Source organism: Orcinus orca, chromosome 1 (assembly GCF_937001465.1).
Source record: "Orcinus orca chromosome 1, mOrcOrc1.1, whole genome shotgun sequence".
Lineage (NCBI taxonomy): Eukaryota > Metazoa > Chordata > Mammalia > Artiodactyla > Delphinidae > Orcinus > Orcinus orca.
Window position 1 is genome coordinate 193,763,975 of NC_064559.1, and position 19,750 is coordinate 193,783,724.

The following is a 19,750-nucleotide window of genomic DNA, read 5'->3' on the forward strand; positions in this document are numbered from 1 at the left end:
TTGTATTATATTTGTCCTCTCAATATAAAATGAGGAAAATACTCACAGATGCTGTTGAACTACTAAATACCTTTTAAAAACGTCTAAATTATAAATTTAGACTAAATTCCTTTTAAAAAAAAAACCCTCTGGATTGTCAATGTGGGGGTTCTGAATAGCTATCCTACAAGCCTCTATCTCCCACTTCCTCCCCACTCACTACTTTTAGGTAGAATCTTACTACTTTTTAGTAGCTGTATGAAAAAAAAATGGTGCAACAGTAAAGATGAAAATTAGATTTTTGAATTTTGTATGTTTCAATGACCTATGCCCTCTTTTCACATTTGTCAGAACAAATGAAAATAACAGGTTTTAAAGAATAATTGAAGTAGAGATGTAAAGACTGATGCTATTCGTTTCGCTGTATGTAATTCATTTCCTCTCACTATAACCTCTACATTCTAGGAAAAAAGTAGAGATCCACTGTCTGACCTCCACCTTCTGTAGCTCTTTGGGTCTAAATAACAAACAGTATTGAACTTTAGACCTCCCATTATTTCACAGGTTTCAGCCTAATAGATTTCCAAATCACACTATTTTTCATGATGTTTTGCCTAAGTCTTTCAACCAACATATCCTCTAGTACCATACAAAATTTGTACTCATTTGTAATCCTTAACATGAACACGTTTAAAAGTTTTACAGATGTTACAATTCAATAGTGGGACAAATCTTGTTTTCCTGAAAAGCACTGAAATCTCTTCCCACGCTAAGAAAGAAAAGTTTTGCCAACCTGGTAAAACATAAAGCTGACAGCGTGGCTAAAGAAGGGGCTCTGAGTTTTCAGGCCTTTCACTGTCTTCCCGCATCAAAAATCCATTTCTAGAAAACCAATACAATATCCCCACCAAAAAGCACGAACTTAGCTGATACACAAACATCTGTATTCTGAGTCTCAGTATTGTGCGTTTTTATAATTTAGTATTTTGAATCAGAGCTAATGAAACAGTCTTAAAATTAATCACTTTAAATCCTATGTAATCACAGCTACCAATAAGTCAATCGCTTATGAAATTGTACATCTGAGACTTCTATGAAATACAGAGACTTCTATTAAAAGTTCGAATAAATGTGGTGTGCTAGGTAACTTTCAACAAGAAGGAGCAAATACTTCTGGCTTTGAGCACTGCACTAAAACATCACTTTAAATAATCCTAGTTTGTATCTGCAACACGGATCTGAACTGCTCCCTGCACTAGACTCCTAATCCCTGAAGGAGATGATCAGATTTTGCACGGAAGCTGGGACGAAGCAACCTGAAAACGGACCACTACTGCTCTATTGGTCCAGGCAGCAGATGGAAGCAGACAGACAAGTTTCAAGAAGTTATCGAATAGGTAATGCGATCGTTACCCGCGCATCACGGAGGAAGGAGAGCAAGAAAAAAGGAGGGGCTTCCAACTTCTGGTCGCCCCTGGACTGCACCCTTCTGCCTTCAGGAGCACGCTGGCTCTGTCAGCTTTTCAAAAAGTCAAACAGCTGTTGGGAGAGAGAACATTTTTCTTGGTTTTGTTTTCCAAGACACGACCCCAGAGCTGTCAGAGAAGAGCCTGGACGCCAGAGGGGCTGGACCCGGAAGGCAAAGGCGCAGCATCTCTGGGGTCTCGGGCACAGGAGCGCCCACCCCTCCCGGCACCTGTGGACTATTTCTTTTTTTAACTTGCCACGCCCAGTGCCCCCCATCCTACCGAGAGCCGGGGGCAGAGCCTGCTCGGAGAGGCGGGCGCCGGCCCCACCCTGCGAAGGGGAGACTCACCTGCTCGCGTGGCCGCCGCAGGCAGGCAGGCAAGGAGAGGCCGGGGCGGCCGGACGGGCTACGCGGGAGACGGGGCGCCGCGAGGGGCCGCGCTTGGGGAGACGCGGCGGGCGGTCGCCGGGGTACAGTCTGCTAGGTGCCCGCTGCCCAGAGCCTAGCTGCCACGCCCTCGACGTCCGCGGGAGCGGCCGCCTCCGCCTGGGCGCGAGCCGCGTCCCGTAGAGCGAGGCCGTCGGCGTCGCGCGCGCGCGCGCGCCCGGTCCCGCGCGGCTCCGCCCCCCACCCCCCCCGCCCCACCCCACCTCCGGCGAGCTCGCGCGGCGCAGGCGCCCGGTGTCAACCGCCCGGCGGGGGCGCGCGGGGCCCAGTAGCCGGCAGGAAGCGGCCCCGCCCTTCGCGTGAGGCCTTGGGGCCGGGTCGGGAGCCTGGCTGCGCGCTCGCACTTGACCTGCATCCGGGTTTTCTTGTTCCGCGCAGGTGAGGGGCTTGGGCGGTCTAGCTGGGGAGGGGGCTTTAGGTGCCCCCGACGGCGGGACCTTTGGCGATCTTCTGGTCTTGCACCGTGACCAGAAATGGCTTATCTCCTTTTCTTGCTTGGTCCCATTCAGTCGGTGGCAAGAATAGTTAGTAGGAATATAATGAACATTTACTGAGGGCTAGTTACTATGTACACTGCAACGTGTGCTTTGCAGGATTTACCTCATTTAACCTCACAACCAGCGAACCGAACATTATTATCCTCCTTTTATAGATGAAGAGGGCTTCCATGTGCTTAATTCCCCAAGGCGAGACAGCAAGTTAGGTGGTTGAGCTATAGGCTGCGTCCGGGTGCTGACTCCTTGTCCTGGGCTCTGAACCACGGTGGGCTTCTGCTGCAGCCGCCGCCTCCTCCAACCCCCCCCCTCCACTCCCCCTCCACCTCCTCTTCATCGTATGTACAATCCTAATAATATTTACATTTCTAATGTTTTATTCCCCGTTTGCAAAACACTTTTCACCGCACAGTCTTCCTTGATTCTCTCAGAAGCCTCTATTTCTTTTACAAATAGAAAGACCAAGGGCCTGAGCTGTTCAATGAGTTGTCCAAAGTTACAGTGGTAGGACTGGGGCTTCCTTTGTCAGGTTATTTAAAAAAAAAAAAAAAATTTTTTTTCCCAAGGCGTCTGAGCCAAGCTTGGAAGGGAGCCTGTGTTCACAGAGAGGGAAACAGAGGCACAGAACAGGAAAGGAATTTGACTTAAGGTGTGCAGTTAGAGGAAAATCAGCTCTGATCTCCCACATAGTCCCCTCTGAGGCAAAGTGAAGCAAATTGAAGGTCAAAATCAAGGAAGCAGTGCCGTCAGGCACTTAGCCCCTGGGTCATGGGACAGGAAGAAGGATTAAAGTGTGTAGAATACATCTAATCTCTGTTAGATTTAAACTAAGGAAACAGGATTGCATTATGGTCCCAATCATTCTTTAGCAATTGACCTGGCACCATCACAGAGATATGTCCAACGGATCACCCCTCTGGCTTCCTGTTCATTGCTTGTGTTGTTTCTGTTGCTTCCAACCCTACTGCCCCTTGCGCCCCACCAAGTTCTCCCTTTCATTCACTTAACAAATATTTATTGAGAGCCACTTCATGCGTTAAGATCACCCTAAGAGCCGCAGTTATTTTTCTTCTCTGCATTTCTCAAACACAGCAACTTCAGCAACAATTGAGCTTTTAGGTCAAATGAATTTGGAAGTTGCTGCATTCGGTACCCCTGCATGGGGATCCATTAAGGCATCTTAACACAGAAATGGCTCTGAGAAGTCCTAAAGTAAAAAGACTGGTTTAGCCTTGTTTAACTCAGGGTTTAGGCCTTGTGCTGGGTACTAGGCTTACAGGGGTAAGGGCCATGCAAATCTATCCCTTCAGGAGCTCACAGATAGGGGAGACAGATAAGCAAACAACTAACTATGACACAACTTTATATGTACACTGATAGAGGCATTTGCAAAGTGCTAACAAAGCAGAGGAAGGATCGAGCAATTCTACCTGGAAAACTGAGGAAAGGCTTTGCATTAAGAGGATACTTGAGTAGGATTTTTCTAGGTGGAGAATATGGAAAAGGACATTCCATAGAATAATGGCATATTTAGAGATATAAAGGTATGCCTTTATGTTGGTCTTTGGGATAAGTATTAAATATTATTCAAGAGGTTTTCTTTTTGTTTTTTTTTGTATGCAATATACCACTCAAACTGGATTAAACAGCAAATGGAATTCATTACCTCATGTAATGCAGAAAAGTTGTGGGCTTCAAGCATGGCTGGATCTAAGGGCTTAAAAGTATGACATCAGGATTTGATCTCCATTTCTTAACTCTGTTTTCCTTCGTCTTGACTTCTTTCTCAGGCTGCCTTTCCCCATGAGATAGCAGAATGGCTGCTAACAACTTCACATCATATCCTTACCATTAGAGAGTTTCTTTTCTTCAGTGCTGTCAACAAAAGTCCCAGGACTGCATCTCGTTGGTCTAACTTGGGTTACTTGTGCATCATTAAGCCACTCTCTTCAGAAGGGGCGTGGACTATTCTGATAGCCCAGACCTGGGTCATGTGCTAACCTCTGGAGTAGCTCTTAAATCTCATGGACTGAGAATTGGGGAAACGTGGCTTCCTGTGTGGCCAAAAATTTTCTCTTGGTCCCTTTATCTACTCTACATTTTTTTCTACCTGATTTGTGCCTTAGGAGATACCAGCATGGACTGCTTCAATGGGTCCCTAGTTCTCTGGCTTACAGTTGAATTTATCCATAGAAGACATTGGAGGCGTGCAGAGGATTGGAGGAGGATGAATTTAGGCCCCTTCCGCAGGCCCTTTCCCTTCTGGGTCACTGCATGTTGGCCACATACCTCTGTTGAGTCTTCTATCTAGTGCCCCTCTTCATACGGGTCTCTCCTAGCTCTGGTAGAGTCTCCCTTCTCTTGGCCTAGAGGTGGTAGTAGCTCCCTACTGCTGGCAGCCTCAGAGTTTCATCCTATCATTCCTTCTTGTTTCCCTCAACCCTGCCCACACATTTGTATATAACCTTTACCAAACTCAGCTCAGATTAACCTTCTGCAGGAACCCTGACGGTTACATTCACCAAAGGTAATTCAAGCTTTTATTACCGAAAGAAAGGGAAATGTGTAAAGAGCAGGCAACAGGCGATAAGATAGCAATACTGATTTGGTAGAGCTATTACAATAAGGCAGGCCAGAGATGACAGTGGCTTGGACAAGGGTTATAGGAAAGGAAGTGGTGAAAAATAGTATGTTCCTGGTGAAATTTAAAGGCAAAGTTAACAAAACTTACTGATGAATTATATGTAAGTTTTGAGCATGAGAGAGGAGTTGGGATAGAAGCAGCTGGAAGACACAGGTCTGGAGCCTAGGAGTGGGCTCAAACCAAGCATAGTGATTTTGGAAGGAGGTGTGCGGGGTAGTTGAAATCATTAGCTCAGGTGAGATGACCCCGGAGGAGCAGGTGGAAAAGAAACACAAAAAGGGCAAAGGGCCGAATCCAGAACAACATCAATCTTTTCATGGTGGGCAGAGGGAGAGGTGCCATCTTATATCTATCAACTAGGTTGTGAGCAACTTCAGGACAAGAATGGAATCCTCCACATCTTCCCTCTTACATTGTGCCCACGGTGTATAAGTGCTTGTTATGAACGAACTTCACGTAGTTTTACATTTCTAACACTCCCTCCCTCTCCTCTTCATCATTGTGAGGTTTGAGTTACAGGCAGAGAAAAAAAGAGAGAGAAATTGATCCCTTGTGACTCAATCCATTGAAACCTATGCCAAGGTTGATAAGCATTTTTGCTGTCCTGAAAAACTCAAGTAGAACTCATCAGATAAGGCTACAGATGCTGAGTAGCTCATCTCTTACCTTGGAGGAGAATTTCCAGACAGATGATTTCATTTCAGATTTTGTTATTCTTATCTGAGTAGACTTAAAAGTCAATACTTTAAAAAGTCCTTATTAGGGACTTCCCTGGTGGCGCAGTCGTTAAGAATCCGCCTGCCAATGCAGGGGACGCGGGTTCGAGCTCTGGTCAGGGAAGATCCCACATGCCGTGGAGCAGCTAAGCCCGTGAGCCACAAATACTGAGCCCACGTGCCACAACTCCTGAAGCCCGTGTGCCCTAGAGCCGGTACTCCTCAACAAGAGAAGCCACTGCAATGAGAAGCCTGCGCAGGGCAAGAAAGAGTAGCCCCTGCTCGCCGCAACTAGAGAAAGCCCGTGCGCAACAATGAAGACCCAACGCAGCCAAAAATAAATAAATAAATTTATAAAAAGTCCTTATTAGGTTTGTGCTATGGAATTAATAGAAATGATAAAAGATCTCCATCTCACACTCCAGGGTTGCTGGTGGAATGTAAAAGGAGACAACCAATTTTGGGGAACTTTTGCCAGTTTTTCAAGCTAAGTGTACATCTACCCTGTGGCTCGGAAATTCAACTCCTAGTTATATATTCACAAAAAATGTCAGCAAGTATCCCCTCCAAAGGGGGAGGGGTTGTACAAGAATGCTTTTAACATCTTTATTCATTCATAATATGCACAAACTGGGAATATTATAAATGTTCATCAAAAGAAGAATGGATAAGCAAACTATGGTATATTCCAACAATGGAATACTACACAGCCAGTAAAAGAATAAACTACTGATACACATAACAGCATAAATAAATCTCAAAAAACTGTTGGGCAAAAAGAAGGCAGACACCAAATAGTTATAGATGTATGATTCCATTGACATGAGGTTAAATAAAAGGCCAAACTAACCTATGGTAATCAGCATCAGAATAGTGGTTGCATCTGAAGGATGGAGATTGACTGGAAAGGGGTACAAAAGAACATTCAGGGAACATTCACATTTATTGGATTTCTACTATTTGCCCAGCACTGTTCTAGGCATTGAGAAGATAGTGGTGAACAAAACAGACCATGTCCCTGCTTTTATACAGATCTAAGTTCTTTTCATTGGCTGCGTAGCATCAATGCACTTTAAATAGAAAAAAGTGGCCTTTCTTTAAATATAATCAATGACAAGTCTGAGGAACTTTCTTCTCCAGTTTTTTAGTTGCTGGTGGGAAGGCAGCAAAATACAATGGAAAGAGCATGGGCTTCAGGAAGTCAGCTCCACCATCACTGGTGGTGTGATCTGCGAGCAGTTTCTTTAAACCCACTGAACCTCACTTTTCCAGTCTGTTGAATGACAGTGATGATATCTGCACTGCAGGGTTGATTTCTAAAGAGCTAGACACATTACAGATGCTCAGTAAACATTAGTTGGTTTATTATCAGTTTACAAGTAAATGTTATTCAAGGCAGCAATGTGTTACCTCCCTTGCAGCTAGGCATAAATTAATTTTGCCTAGTGAGATATGAGAAAAAGGAAGCTGACTTAGCTGGGAGAGGTACCCTGTGCACTTCTACTGTTCCTCTTTCTTCTAGCCTGCAATATGAATATGATAGCTGGAGCTCCAGCAGGCATTTTGGACCAGGAGGTAACCTTGAAGATGGAAGCCACATGCAGGGGTGGTGGATCCAAAAGATGTGGATCCAGGATTCCTTGTGACACTGGAGCTGTCATACCAGCCCTGGGTTGCCTGTATCCAGATTGCCTTTACCTGGGAGATAAATATTCTTCTATACTGTTAGGTGTCTGTTGCAGCCAAACCTAATCCCAAATGATATACCTTGTGAATGACCCACAGTTCCCTATGCTACTTTTCATGGCATCTATCACAGTTGTATTTAAGAGAATAATTATGCAGTTACTGATTTAATGGCCTAAGCCCATTACTAGAATATTAGTTCCATGGGGGCAGGGAGTAGTCTGTTCACTGATAAATCCCCAGCTCCTATAACAATATCTGGTTGTGGTATATAGTAGGTGCTCAATAAATCTGGAAGAGAGAAAGGGAGGGAGGAAACAGAGCTGCTTCTGATCGTGAGAGAGATCACCTCATGAGAGAACACACACTGAGGAAGGAAGAGGCCTGAAGATGGAAGCCTGCCTGCCTGCCTGCCAATTGGTCTCTGTCTCTGTCTCTCTGTCTCAAAGGCTCATAGAACCCAGGCATATTAGATATTTAAATTCACGGCGTACCACACACTCTAGATCTCCTATGGGATTTGCCTTGTAGATGACACCTTTTCCTGAAGAGGCTTTAATTGCCCAGCCTCCCTGGTAACACCCTCATTTATCTCCTCTTCCTGGAAAATCAGTCATTCCCCAAAGAAGAGAGTTACAACAGGATCCAAGAGCCGGCTGGGAAGGGGGGAAGCTTCTTACCAGCACCATTGGTTGGGAGATGAGTGATGTCAATTTTTTATACTTAAAATTTCTCATTATAAAAACTAGACTTGGGGCTTCCCTGGTGGCGCAGTGGTTGAGATTATGCCTGCTGATGCAAGGGACACGGGATCGTGCCCCGGTCCGCGAGGATCCCACGTGCCGCGGAGCGACTGGGCCCGTGAGCCATGGCCGCTGAGCCTGCGCGTCCGGAGCCTGTGCTCTGCAACGGGAGAGGCCACAAGAGTGAGAGGCCCGCGTACTGCAAAAAAAAAAAAAAAAAAAAAAAAACCTAGGTTTTTATGGATAATTTGAAAACAAAAGGATAAATAAGAAAATTAAAATCACTTATAACCCCATGATCTAGAGATTATTCAATATTTTGGTATATTTCCTTCCAATCTTTTTTGTAAGATGAGGTGTATCAGTGCCTTCTGAAGCCTGGATGCTGTGTAAGATTTCATGCAGTTATGTTCCTCTAAATTACGAAGAATCCTATTTGCCTGCAGACTCAGAGGCTGCAGAATTCACTGCAGATGGGTTCAAGAGCAGCAGGGCTACTCCACGCTGGAAGGAGCCGCTCTTTAAATGTTGCATTTCTTGAATTTGTTAGGAGGGGATATTATTTCCTGATTAATTTGGGCTGCAGATGGGTGGAGGATAATAAGAGCTAGAAGACCATCATCAGGAGAGGGGGTGGGGCACAGAAAAGAAAGGAAGAAAATGGAACATTAAAAATAGGCAGCCGCATGAGTAGCCCAGGAATTCAAATTATCTCGATTTTTCTTGACTCTCAGGGTTTGATCAGGAGACAGAAGTCACACTAGTGATTTGAACAGAAAGAATTTAATATAAAGAATTGTTACCTACATATAAAGCTATTCACTAGTAACTAAACAGGTAAAAAAAAGGGATCACAGAGGTAGCAACTGCAGGAAGCAGGATGAAAGGAACCAACGGAAGAGGTTTAATTATTAAAACTTAGAAGATAAGAGGATATTCAGCCATAAAAAGGAATGAGGCACAGATCCATGCTACAACTTCGATGAACTGTGAAAACATTATGCTAAGTGAAAGAAACCAGTCACACTAGTCCACATATTGCACGATTCCATTCATGTCAAAGTCCAAAACAGAGAAATCTACAGAGACAGAAGATAGCTTAGAGGCTGCCAGTGGCTGGGAGGGTGGGTATAGGGAGTATAGGAAATATGGGCGGGGGGGAGTGTGATAGCTGCAGGGTACAGGTTTGTTTTTTTTTTTTATTGTGGTAAAATATGTGTAACATAAAATATACTATTTTAACCATTTTTAAGTACACAGGTTAGTGACATTAAGTACATTTGCACTGATGTGCAGCCATCACCACCATCCATCTCCAGAACATTTTTCATCTTTCCAAATTGAATCTCTCTACCCGGTCAACTCCCCACCCGCCTCCCCCCATTCCTGGCAGCCACCACTCCCTGCTTTCTGTCTCTATGAATCTGACGACTCTAAGTACCTCATGTAAGTGGAATCATACAGTATTTGTCCTCTTGTGTCTGCCTTATTTCACTTAGCACGTTTTCCAGTTTGATCCATATTGCAGGATATGTCAGAATTTCCTTCCTTTTAAGGCTGAATAATATTCTGTTGTATGTATACACCACATTTTTTAAAAATTTATTTTTGAATTTTAAAAATTTATTTTTTATACCGCAGGTTCTTATTAGTTATCTATTTTATACATATTAGTGTATATATGTCAATCCCAATCTTCCAATTCATCTCACCACCACCGACCCCCACCCTGCCCCGCTTTCCCCCCTTGGTGTCCATACGTTTGTTCTCTACATCTGTGTCTCTATTTCTGCCTTGCAAACCGGTTCATCTGTACCATTTTTCTAGGTTCCACATATATGCCTTAATATACGATATTTGTTTTTCTCTTTCTGACTTACTTCACTCTGTATGACAGTCTCTAGGTCCATCCACGTCTCTATAAATGACCCAATTTCGTTCTTTTTTTATCTGAGTAATATTCCATTGTATATACATACCACCTCTTCTTTGTCCTTTCATCTGTCGATGGGCATTTAGGTTGCTTCCATGACCTAGCTATTGTGAGTTTATCCACGTGTCAATGGACACTGAGTTGATTCCATCTTTTGGCTATTATGAATAATGCTGCTGTGAATGTGGGTATTCAAATATCTGTTTGAGTCCCTGCTTTCCATTCTTTTCTGTATATACGCAGAAGTGGCATTTCTGGATCATATGGTAACTCTATTTTTAAAATTTTGAGAAATCACCATACCGTTTTCCATAGTGGCTGCATCATTTTACATTCCCACTAGCAGTGCACAGGGTTCCAGTTTCTCCATATCCTCACCAACACCTGTTATTTTCTTCATTTGGAGCAGAGAAAGCTTTATTTCAGGGCCAAGAAAGGAGAACAGGCAGCTTATGCTCAAAAGACCCAAACTCCCCAATGGCTTTCAGGGGAACATTTTGTGTGTGTGTGTGGTACGCGGGCCTCTCACCGCTGTGGCCTCTCCCGCTGCGGAGCACGGGCTCCGGACGCGCAGGCTCAGCGGCCATGGCTCACGGGCCCAGCCGCTCCGCGGCACGTGGGATCCTCCCGGACTGGGGCACGAACCCGCGTCCCCTGCATCGGCAGGCGGACTCTCAACCACTGAGCCACCAGGGAAGCCCAGGGGAACATTTTTAAAGGCAACATTTGGGAGGGAAGGCTGAAGGATTCATGACTTTCTTCTCATTGATTGGTTGTGAACTAACAGTGTGGTGTTTTAGGAATCTTAATCATCAACCTTCTGGTTCTGAACAGTCTGGTCTCGTGCTTGTGCTCAGCAGGTAGTTGCCACCCTCCACGTGAGTATGGGGGTCTTAGTTCCTGTAGAACAACTGGTTTCAGGACTTAACGAAGCTCAGGTTCTTGATGTCTCATCGCAGAAAGAATTCAGTGAGAGACAAAGTGATAGGTAAGAAGTGGATTTATTTAGAGAGAAATGCACTCCACAGACAGAGTGTGGGCCATCTCAGGTGAGAAAGTCCACCTATTATTTTCTTTTCAGGGTTTCTTTTAGAGGTGATGAAAATGTTCTAAAACTAATGGTGGTGATGGTTGCACATACCCATGGATACACTAAGAACCATTGAATTGTACAGTTTAGATGAGTGAATTGTATGGTATGTGAATTATGTCAATAAGGGCGTTAAATATGTAAGAGGAGGGCACAGCAGACCTGGACCCCAGACCTCTGAGGAGGGGGTGCTGATGTCTCTGAGGGGTTGCTATGAAGTTGGTTGTCCAAGTGCTGGAAAAAACTGCAAAACCAGATTCAGCTGCTGCTGCGCTAGAGTGAAGCAGCATTGCTGAGTGATGTACTTACGAACAAGAAACAGGAAGGAGTAAGTCCTTCTTCCTCGTGCAGCCTCACCGTCTCCCTCACCGGGAGCAGCTGGCAAAGCAGAAAGGCGGTTTCAGCCCCGGCACCCCAAAGCCATCCGCTGGAAGTGTGGGTTTAGAACTGAGAGAAAATCTTAATGACGTGCTGTCTTAATCAGCTTGGGTTGCTACAACAAAATACCGTAACCTGGGTGGCTTCTCAACAACAGACATTTATTTCTCAGTTCTGGAGGGTGGAAGTCCAAGATCACGATCAGGTTCTGGTGAGTGCCTTCTTCCTGGTTTACAGATGTCTTGTGTATCCTCACGTGGCAGAGAGAGAGCAAGCCAGCTCTCTGGCCTCTTCTTTTTTTGTTGTTGTTAGTTTCTGGTGTGCAGTGAAGTGATTCAGTTATACATATTCTTTTCCATTATACGCTATTACAAGATATTGAATATAGTTCCCTGTGCTATACAGTAGGAACTTGTTGTTTATCTATTTTATATTCAGTCGTTTGTATCTGCTAATCCCAAACTCCTAATTTATCTCCCCTTACTCCCTTTTCCCTTTGGTAATCATAAGTTTGTTTTCTATGTCTGTGAGTCTGTTTCTGTTTTGTAAATAAGTTCATTTGTATATTTTAGATTCTACATCTAAGTGAGATCATATGGTATTTGTCTTTATCCTGACTTATTCACTTAGTATGATAATCTCTAGGTCCATCCACGTTGCTGCAAATGGCATTATTTTATTCTTTTATATGCTTGAGTAGTATTCCATTGTATATACCACATCTTTACCCATTCATCTGACGATGAACATTTAGTTTGCTTCCATGTCTTGGCTATTGTAAATAGTGCTGCTATGAACATTGGGGTGCATGTACCTTTTCGAAGTATGGTTTTCTCTTGATATATGACCAAGAGTGGGATTGCTGGGTCATATAGTAACTCTATTTTTAGTTTTTTTTTAATATTTATTTTATTTTACTTTTTTATTAATTTTAATATTTTATTTATTTATTTATTTGGCTGCATCCTGTCTTAGTTGCAGCATGCGGGATCTTTCGTTGCGGCACATGGGCTTCTCTTTAGTTGAGGCGCATGGGCTCCAGAGCATGTGGGCTTAGTTGCCCTGCAGCATGTGGGATCTTAGTTTCTTGACCAGGGATCGAACCCACGTCCCCTGCATTGGAAGGCAAATTCTTTACCACTGGACCACCAGAGAAGTCCCTATTTTTAGTTTTTTAAGGAACCTCCATACTGTTTTCCATAGTGGCTGCACCAATTTACATGCCCAACAGTGCAGGAGGGTTCCCTTTTCTCCACACCCTCTCCAGCATTTATTATCTGTAGACTTTTTAATGACAGCCATTCTGACCAGCGTGAGGTGGTACCTCATTGTAGTTTTGATTTGCATTTCTCTAATTATTAGTGATGTTGAGCACTCTTTCATGTGTTTGTTGGCCATCTGTGTGTCTTCTTTGGAGAAATGTCTATTTAGATCTTCTGCCCACATTTTGATTGGGTTGTTTTTTTGGTTTGTTTGTTTTTTAAATTAATTAATTAATTTATGGCTGCATTGGGTCTTTGTTGCTGTGTGCAGGCTTTCTCTAGTTGCGGTGAGCGGGGGCTACTCTTCGTTGTGGTGCGAGGGCTTCTCATTGTCGTGGCTTCTCTTGTTGTGGAGCATGGACTCTAGGCACGTAGGCTTCAGTAGTTGTGGCACGTAGGCTCAGTAGTTGTGGCTTGCGGGCTCTAGAGCTCCGGCTCAGTACTTGTGGCGCATGGGCTTAGTTGCTCCATGGCATGTGGGATCTTCCCTGGCCAGGGCTTGAACCTGTGTCCCTTGCATTGGCAGGCAGATTCTTAACTGCTGCGCCATCAGGGAGGCCCTGTTTGTTTGTTTTGTTATTGAGCTGTATGAGCTGTTTATATATTTTGGAAATTAAGCCCTTGTCAGTTGTATTGTTCGCAAATATTTTCTCCCAGTCTGTAGATTGTCTTTTTGTTTTGTTTATGGTTTCCTTTGCTGTGCAAAAGCTTATAAGTTTGATTAGGTCCCATTTGCTTATTTTTGCTTTTATTTATTATTGCCTTGGGAGACTGAACTAAGAAAACATTGCTCTGATTTATGTCAGAGAATGTTTTGCCCGTGTTCTCTTCTAGGAGTTTTATGGTGTTCTGTCTCATATTTAAGTCTTTAAGCCATTTTGAGTTTATTTTTGTGTGTGGTGTGAGGGTGTGTTCTAACTTCATTAATTTACACGTGGCTGTCCAGCTTTTCCAACACCACTTGCCAAAGAGATTATCTTTTCTCCATTGTATATTCTTGCCTTCTTTGTCAAAGATTAATTGACCATAGGTGTGTGGGTCTATTTCTGGGCTCTTTTTTCTGTTCCATTGATCCATATGTCTGTTTTTGTGCCAAAGCATGCTCTTTTGATTACTATAGCTTTGTAGTATTGTCTGAAGTCTGGGAGGGTTATGCCTCCAGCCTTGTTCTTTTTCTTCAGGATTGCTTTGGCAATTCTGGATCTCCTATGGCTCCATGTAAATTTTAGGATTATTTGTTCTATCGATAGTTCTGTGAAAAATTTCATGGGTAATTTGATAGGGAGCACATTAAGTCTGAAGATTGCTTTAGGTAGTATGGCCATTTTAGCAATATTAATTCTTCCAATGCAAGAGCATGGGATATCTTTCCATTTCTTTAAATCATCTTCAACTTCTTTTATCAGCGTTTTAAGGTCCTCAGTGTATAAGTATTTCACCTACTTGGTCAGGTTTATTCCTAAGTATTTTATTCTTTTTTGATGTGATTTTAAAAAGGATTTTTCTGATGTTTCATTGTTAATGTAAAGAAACGCAACAGATTTCTGCATGTTAATCTTGTATTTTGCTACCTTGCTGAATTTGTTTGTCAGTCCTAGTGGTTTTTGTGTTATGTGCAGATGACAGGATACTATATATGGAAACCACTAAAGTCCTAGGAGTCTTTAGTGGTTTCCATATATAATATCATGTCATCTGCACATAATGACAATTTTACCTCTTCCCTTCCAATCTGAATAACTTTTATTTCTTTTTCTTGTCTGATTGCTCTGTCTAGGACTTCCAATATCATGTTGAATAGAAGTGGTGAGAGTGGGCATCCTTGTCTTGTTCCAGATTTTAGTGGGAAGGCTTTCAACTTTTCACCATTGAGTATTATGTTGGCTGTAGTTTTGTCATAAATAGCTTTTATTATGTCGAGATATGTTCCCACTATACCCACTTTGGTAACGTTTTTCCTTTTTTTTTATTATGAATGGATGTTGAATTTTATCAAATGCTTTTTCTGCATCTACTGAGATGATCATGTGGTTTTAGTCATTTCCTTTGTTGATGTGGTGTATCACATTGATTGATTTGTGTATGTTGAACCATCCTTGTGACCCTGGGATGAACCCAACTTGATTGTGGTCTATGATCTTTTTTATGTGTTGTTGGATTTGGCTTGCTAGTATTTTATTGAGAATTTTTGCATCTATGTTCATGAAAGACATTGGCCTGTAATTTTCTTTTTTGGTAGTATCTTTGTCTAGTTTTGGTAGTATCTTTATCAGGGTGGTGGCTTCATAGAATGGCTTTGGGAGTGTTACCTCCTCTTCAGTCTTTTGCAAGAGTTTGAGAAGGATCAGTATAAGTTCTTCTTTGTATGTTTTGGTAGAATTCCTCAGTGAAGCCATCAGTCCTGGACTTTTGTTTGCAGGGAATTTATTTTATTATAGATTCTATTTCACTTCTAGTGATCAGTCTGATCAAATTATTTATTTCTTCTTGATTCAGTTTTGGTGGGCTGTAGGTTTCTAGAAACTTGTCCGTTTCTTCTAGGTTGTCCAATTTGTTGGCATCGCCTCTTCTTATAAGGGCACTAATCCCGTTCATGAAGGCTCTGCCCTCATGACCTAATTACCTCCCAAAGGCCCCGCCTCCAAATACCATCACATTGGGATTAGGGTTTCAGCACATGAATTTGGGGGTCACACAAACATTCAGTCCATTGCATTTGCATACCTTGGCAACTGGAAGATTTTATCCTTAGGTATGACTGAGACTAGCTTTGTAGTTTTAGAAACTGTGTGTGCAAGGGCGTCTTCAAAAAGATACTCACGGGCTTCCCTGGTGGCGCAGTGGTTGAGAGTCCGCCTGCCGATGCAGGGGACATGGGTTCGTGCCCTGGTCCGGGAAGATCCCACGTGCCGCGGAGCGGCTGGGCCCGTGAGCCATGGCCGCTGAGCCTGCGCGTCCGGAGCCTGTGCTCCGCAACAGGAGAGGCCCACGTACCGCAAAAAAAAAAAAAAAAAAAAAAAAGATACCCACAAGCTTGGTGATAAGGTTAAACTTGTAAAAATCCATTCATGAGTAGATGAGATACATGTCTATTCAAAAGGCCTCCCAAAGGTGGCCAAGCCCCAAATACAATGCAAGAAGCCAAAATCTAAGCACCTAGCTCTTTGACTTTGGCCTGTGGCTCTGTGCCTCTATTTATACTGCTCCCTAGCTTAAAGAAAAATAATAACAGTAGCTAATGTTATTTACACGTCACTCAGTACCAGGCATTGTTGTATATTACATCCTTACAACAAACTGCAAGGGAGGCAGTATTACCATGCCAATTTTACAGATGAGGAAACTGAGGTTTGGAGGGGTTATGTATTTTCCTAAGGTTTCAGAGAAAGTAAGCTCCAGAGCCTGTACTCTTAGCCTTGATACTGTGCTGCCTCCCTGTGTCCTGCTCTGTGCTTCTCTTAGCTATTATTGGACAGGCCATGTGATCTTCCTTCAGTCAGGGAGTAATATCACCGGAGATCTAGAAGACACTAAAAAAACCCCGCCTAAATGACCAGACCAGAGATCATGTGCACAGTTGTACTACAATGTGTGTGGCCACTGAGTGGTTTTCAAATGCTACGAGCATTCATCTTGATGTTGCCAGTGTCTAAAGGACCAGGCTGAGTTGCCTCAGTTCTGGGAGGGACCACTGAGTTGGGCTTTTTTTTGATGAAGCCAAATTCTTGAGGAAAGACTTGTTCTTTCAGGGCTCAGTGGGATTAGTCAGGTCTGGGTTCTCAGGTGCTCAGAGAAACCTGGTGGAGGAGAAAGGGGATGGGCAGCTAGCCCCATGGTGTGGAGGCCTACCTGGAACCAGATGAGAGTCCTGCTTGTGAAGGGTTCCTGAGGTTCTGTTTGGACCTGTGGGCTCACAAGAAGCTATTTCCAGGGGCTGCTGAAGGCCTGACCCATGCTTTGGAGGGGGAGGCCCACGGTAAGGACCAGAGAGGGTAGGGGGAGTATATATCAGTGGGAGGTCACCAGCAGGGGCCAGCTGACCCAGCTCAGTGATGGTCTCAAAGCGGCTGGTAGAGCACAGGTCATGGCAAGAGGAGTAATTAAAAAAGGAAAACCCAAGAGATGTTACAGAGCACACAGTACACTTGAAATGTTTCCTGAGAATCTCTCAAAAAAGCAGAAGATGGGGCTGGGGAAGAGAATGTCACATTGAAGTGGTTAATTTCCAGCTATTAGAAGCTTGTGCTATAACAGTCTGGGTAAAAAAAGGAAAAGTATTATTAGCCAAAGTCATGGTCTGGTGAGGCCCGGGTTGAATGGGTTACAGTTGAAGTGTAAATTAGATAAGCACATTTATCCAACAAATCAAGCTGTCGGCTTTAGGCTTTAGGTGATTTGACTTGAGGGGAATTGACTCAGGCACCTACCTTGCTCTTTTACTTCAAAAGTATCCCGTGTACTAAACTTACTGTGATAATCATTCCATGATGTGTGTGAGTCAAATCATAATGCTGTACATCTTAAACTTATACAGTGTTGTCTGTCAATTATATCTTAATAAAACTGGAAGAAAAAAAAGTATCCCAGGTAGCTTTGACCATTTTCTGAATTTACAGTTTTTCAGTTTTTAAAGTGGCAGCAGCACACTGGAAATGCCCACAGAGTAGTTTGTTTTCTTTCTTTCTTTGAATCTTTCTTTCTTTGAATCTGTGATTTATTTCAGTCAGAATGGACACCAACACCTTTTAAGAGCAATGAAAGACATTTTCACATATTGAGGTATGGGGAAGTCATTCTGGCTTATACATGGGTTACCTTGATTTTATGCTAACTAACAGCCTGTTTGTGGCGTATCAAACAAACATTGTACATCTGCTTTAATTAGTAAAGAAGTAAAGAATGTCCATGTTAAAAATAAAGATTAAATGCCTCCCTTCCTGGGATGCCAATGCTAGTACTCCTTTGAATGATAAGACTCCCTTCCCAGGTGCCAAGGCCATACGGACTTGCTGTATATGTGCTGATCTGTTTGTTTGTTTTTAAACCTTGAAGGAATGTATCCCTGACTTATTTGGTTTTCTTTGTCCTGACAAGATACAAAATTGTGCTGAAAACCATGGTTCTCTAGAGCAGTTCCTCAGTTATCCGAGAGGCTGTCTCCTGGGCTGTAATCCTCAGTTTGGTTCAAGTAAAACTCTCTTCTATTCCTATTACAGGTTGGGACCTGGGACCTGGGACCCTTTGCTGCAGTACTTGCACCTGGACGAATATCTCCTCGACCAGCAGAATACAAGAAACTCTAAGGAACTAAAAATAACTGCCCACATGTGCAGTTGGGGCAAAATATGAACAATGAGGTACAACAAGGCCAAAACCCAGCTGCCACTTCTGAGGTGCCAGGAGCAAAGGCAGGGTCCTGCGCATGGTCCCTACAAGGGGGTGGGCAGACCCCCTAAGCTGCCCCTCTGGCCTACCCACCGATCCACCCCCCTCACCCCATTTAAGGGACCAGCTTGTCACCCCCTCAGGGAGTGCGCAAGGACACCTGTTACATGTTTTTCCTCCCTTGTGCGGCAGCGATAAAGCCTTACCTGAATTCCTTGTCTGGCCTCATCAATTTCTATTGATTAAAGAATCCAAAAACCCAGATCGGTAAAAGGAGTTTGCTGTCGTTCATGAGATGAGACCCAGATTGATCTGGATTCAGGGCAGCTTTCACACTGAGGACCCATCAGTTTGCTACTATGAGTCCACATACGCGGGCACCACGTGGGGGTCTTGGGAAAGCCCCTAGAGAGCCAGAGCCAGCTTTCCAGGCATGTGTGAACTGTGCACTCCTACACGACCCCACACTCAAAAGGGCCTCACACTTGGTTTAATGCTCTGCGTTTGCCATCTTGAAGTTCATAATAATTTTATCTTTGAACATCTTTCTGTTTGTCAGCAAGGTATGATGGGTGCCACATGCATGTGAGCAGAGGAGTTAAAAGCAACGTGTGTGCAGCGTTCTTTGCACATAGCGTTCCTGATGTCCTCATCAGGCGTGCTCAACGCAAATCCTAGGTGACCGTTAGGCCTGTGATTCAGTGGGGGCAGGGGTGGGAGTGGGGAAGGGCTGACATTCTAGAGAGGCTACACTTTCCATTCCAACTGAAACTTTCTTCCAATGCAGGAAGGAGGCAACGGACAAGGATCCCCATCACGTCCTTCTTACACGTGTTACTTCCCTGTATCAGCCTATCAGACAACCACATCCGCTGAAAATGACGACCTAGATGGAAAGGGAAAGCTCAGGCCACCCACAGCTCCTTCTCTTTTTATTTCTTTACTCATCAATAAGCTGAAGGCTGAGAATGTTGGTAGGATATGTGTACACCCATTAAGAAATAAAAACAGTTGGAAAAAAAAAAAAAAAGGGCTTCCCTGGTGGCGCAGTGGTTGAGAGTCCGCCTGCCAATGCAGGGGACGCGGGTTCATGCCCCGGTCCGGGAGGATCCCACATGCCGCGGAGCGGCTGGGCCCGTGAGCCATGGCCGCTGAGCCTGCGCGTCCGGAGCCTGTGCTCCGCAACGGGAGAGGCCACAACAGTGAGAGGCCCGCGTACCGCAAAAAAAAAAACAAAAAACAGTTGAGTTAGTTTTGTTTGTGTAGGATTTCCATCGTTCAGGTAAGAACACAATACTTATTCATGTACAAGCAATGAAATACGAATTGTGTCATATCAGTGATTTCCTTATTAGTTAGTGCTCTTATATTTGCGTTTAAAATGGGTATTGCATAACACAAAAATGAAGGGTAGGGGCTTCCCTGGTGGCACAGTGGTTGAGAGTCCGCCTGCCGATGCAGGGTACGTGGGTTCGTGCCCCGGTCTGGGAGGATCCCACATGCCGTGGAGCGGCTGGGCCCGTGA

General features: G+C 43.9%; 1 protein-coding gene and 1 long non-coding RNA gene across 5 annotated transcripts in view; one reads left to right on the plus strand and one right to left on the minus strand.

Annotated features, from left to right (window-relative positions):
- RCAN3 (RCAN family member 3) overlaps window positions 1–1,974 on the minus strand; it is a 36,192-nt gene extending 34,218 nt beyond the window's left edge. Inside the window, exons 1-2 of one of the 3 annotated variants that reach the window (XM_033422552.2) lie at window positions 1,796–1,974; window positions 1,393–1,518 (exon numbers count right to left, since the gene is read on the minus strand). The gene's annotated coding sequence lies outside the window, so the exon portion shown is untranslated. The remainder of the gene's footprint in view (window positions 1–1,392; window positions 1,519–1,795) is intronic. The other 2 variants (XM_033422553.2, XM_004266684.4) reach the window with 2 other exon arrangements.
- Window positions 1,975–2,120: 146 nt separating this feature from the next.
- LOC117200207 (uncharacterized) lies at window positions 2,121–19,246 on the plus strand. 2 transcript variants are annotated; one of them, XR_004481690.2, is made up of 4 exons: window positions 2,123–2,272; window positions 18,057–18,197; window positions 18,785–18,903; window positions 19,013–19,246. It is a non-coding gene; the product is annotated as an uncharacterized LOC117200207 (long non-coding RNA). The 2 variants fall into 2 exon arrangements; XR_004481689.2 differs by lacking the exons at window positions 18,785–18,903; window positions 19,013–19,246 and having other exon boundaries at window positions 2,121–2,272; window positions 18,057–18,489.
- The last annotated feature ends 504 nt before the right edge of the window (window positions 19,247–19,750 follow it).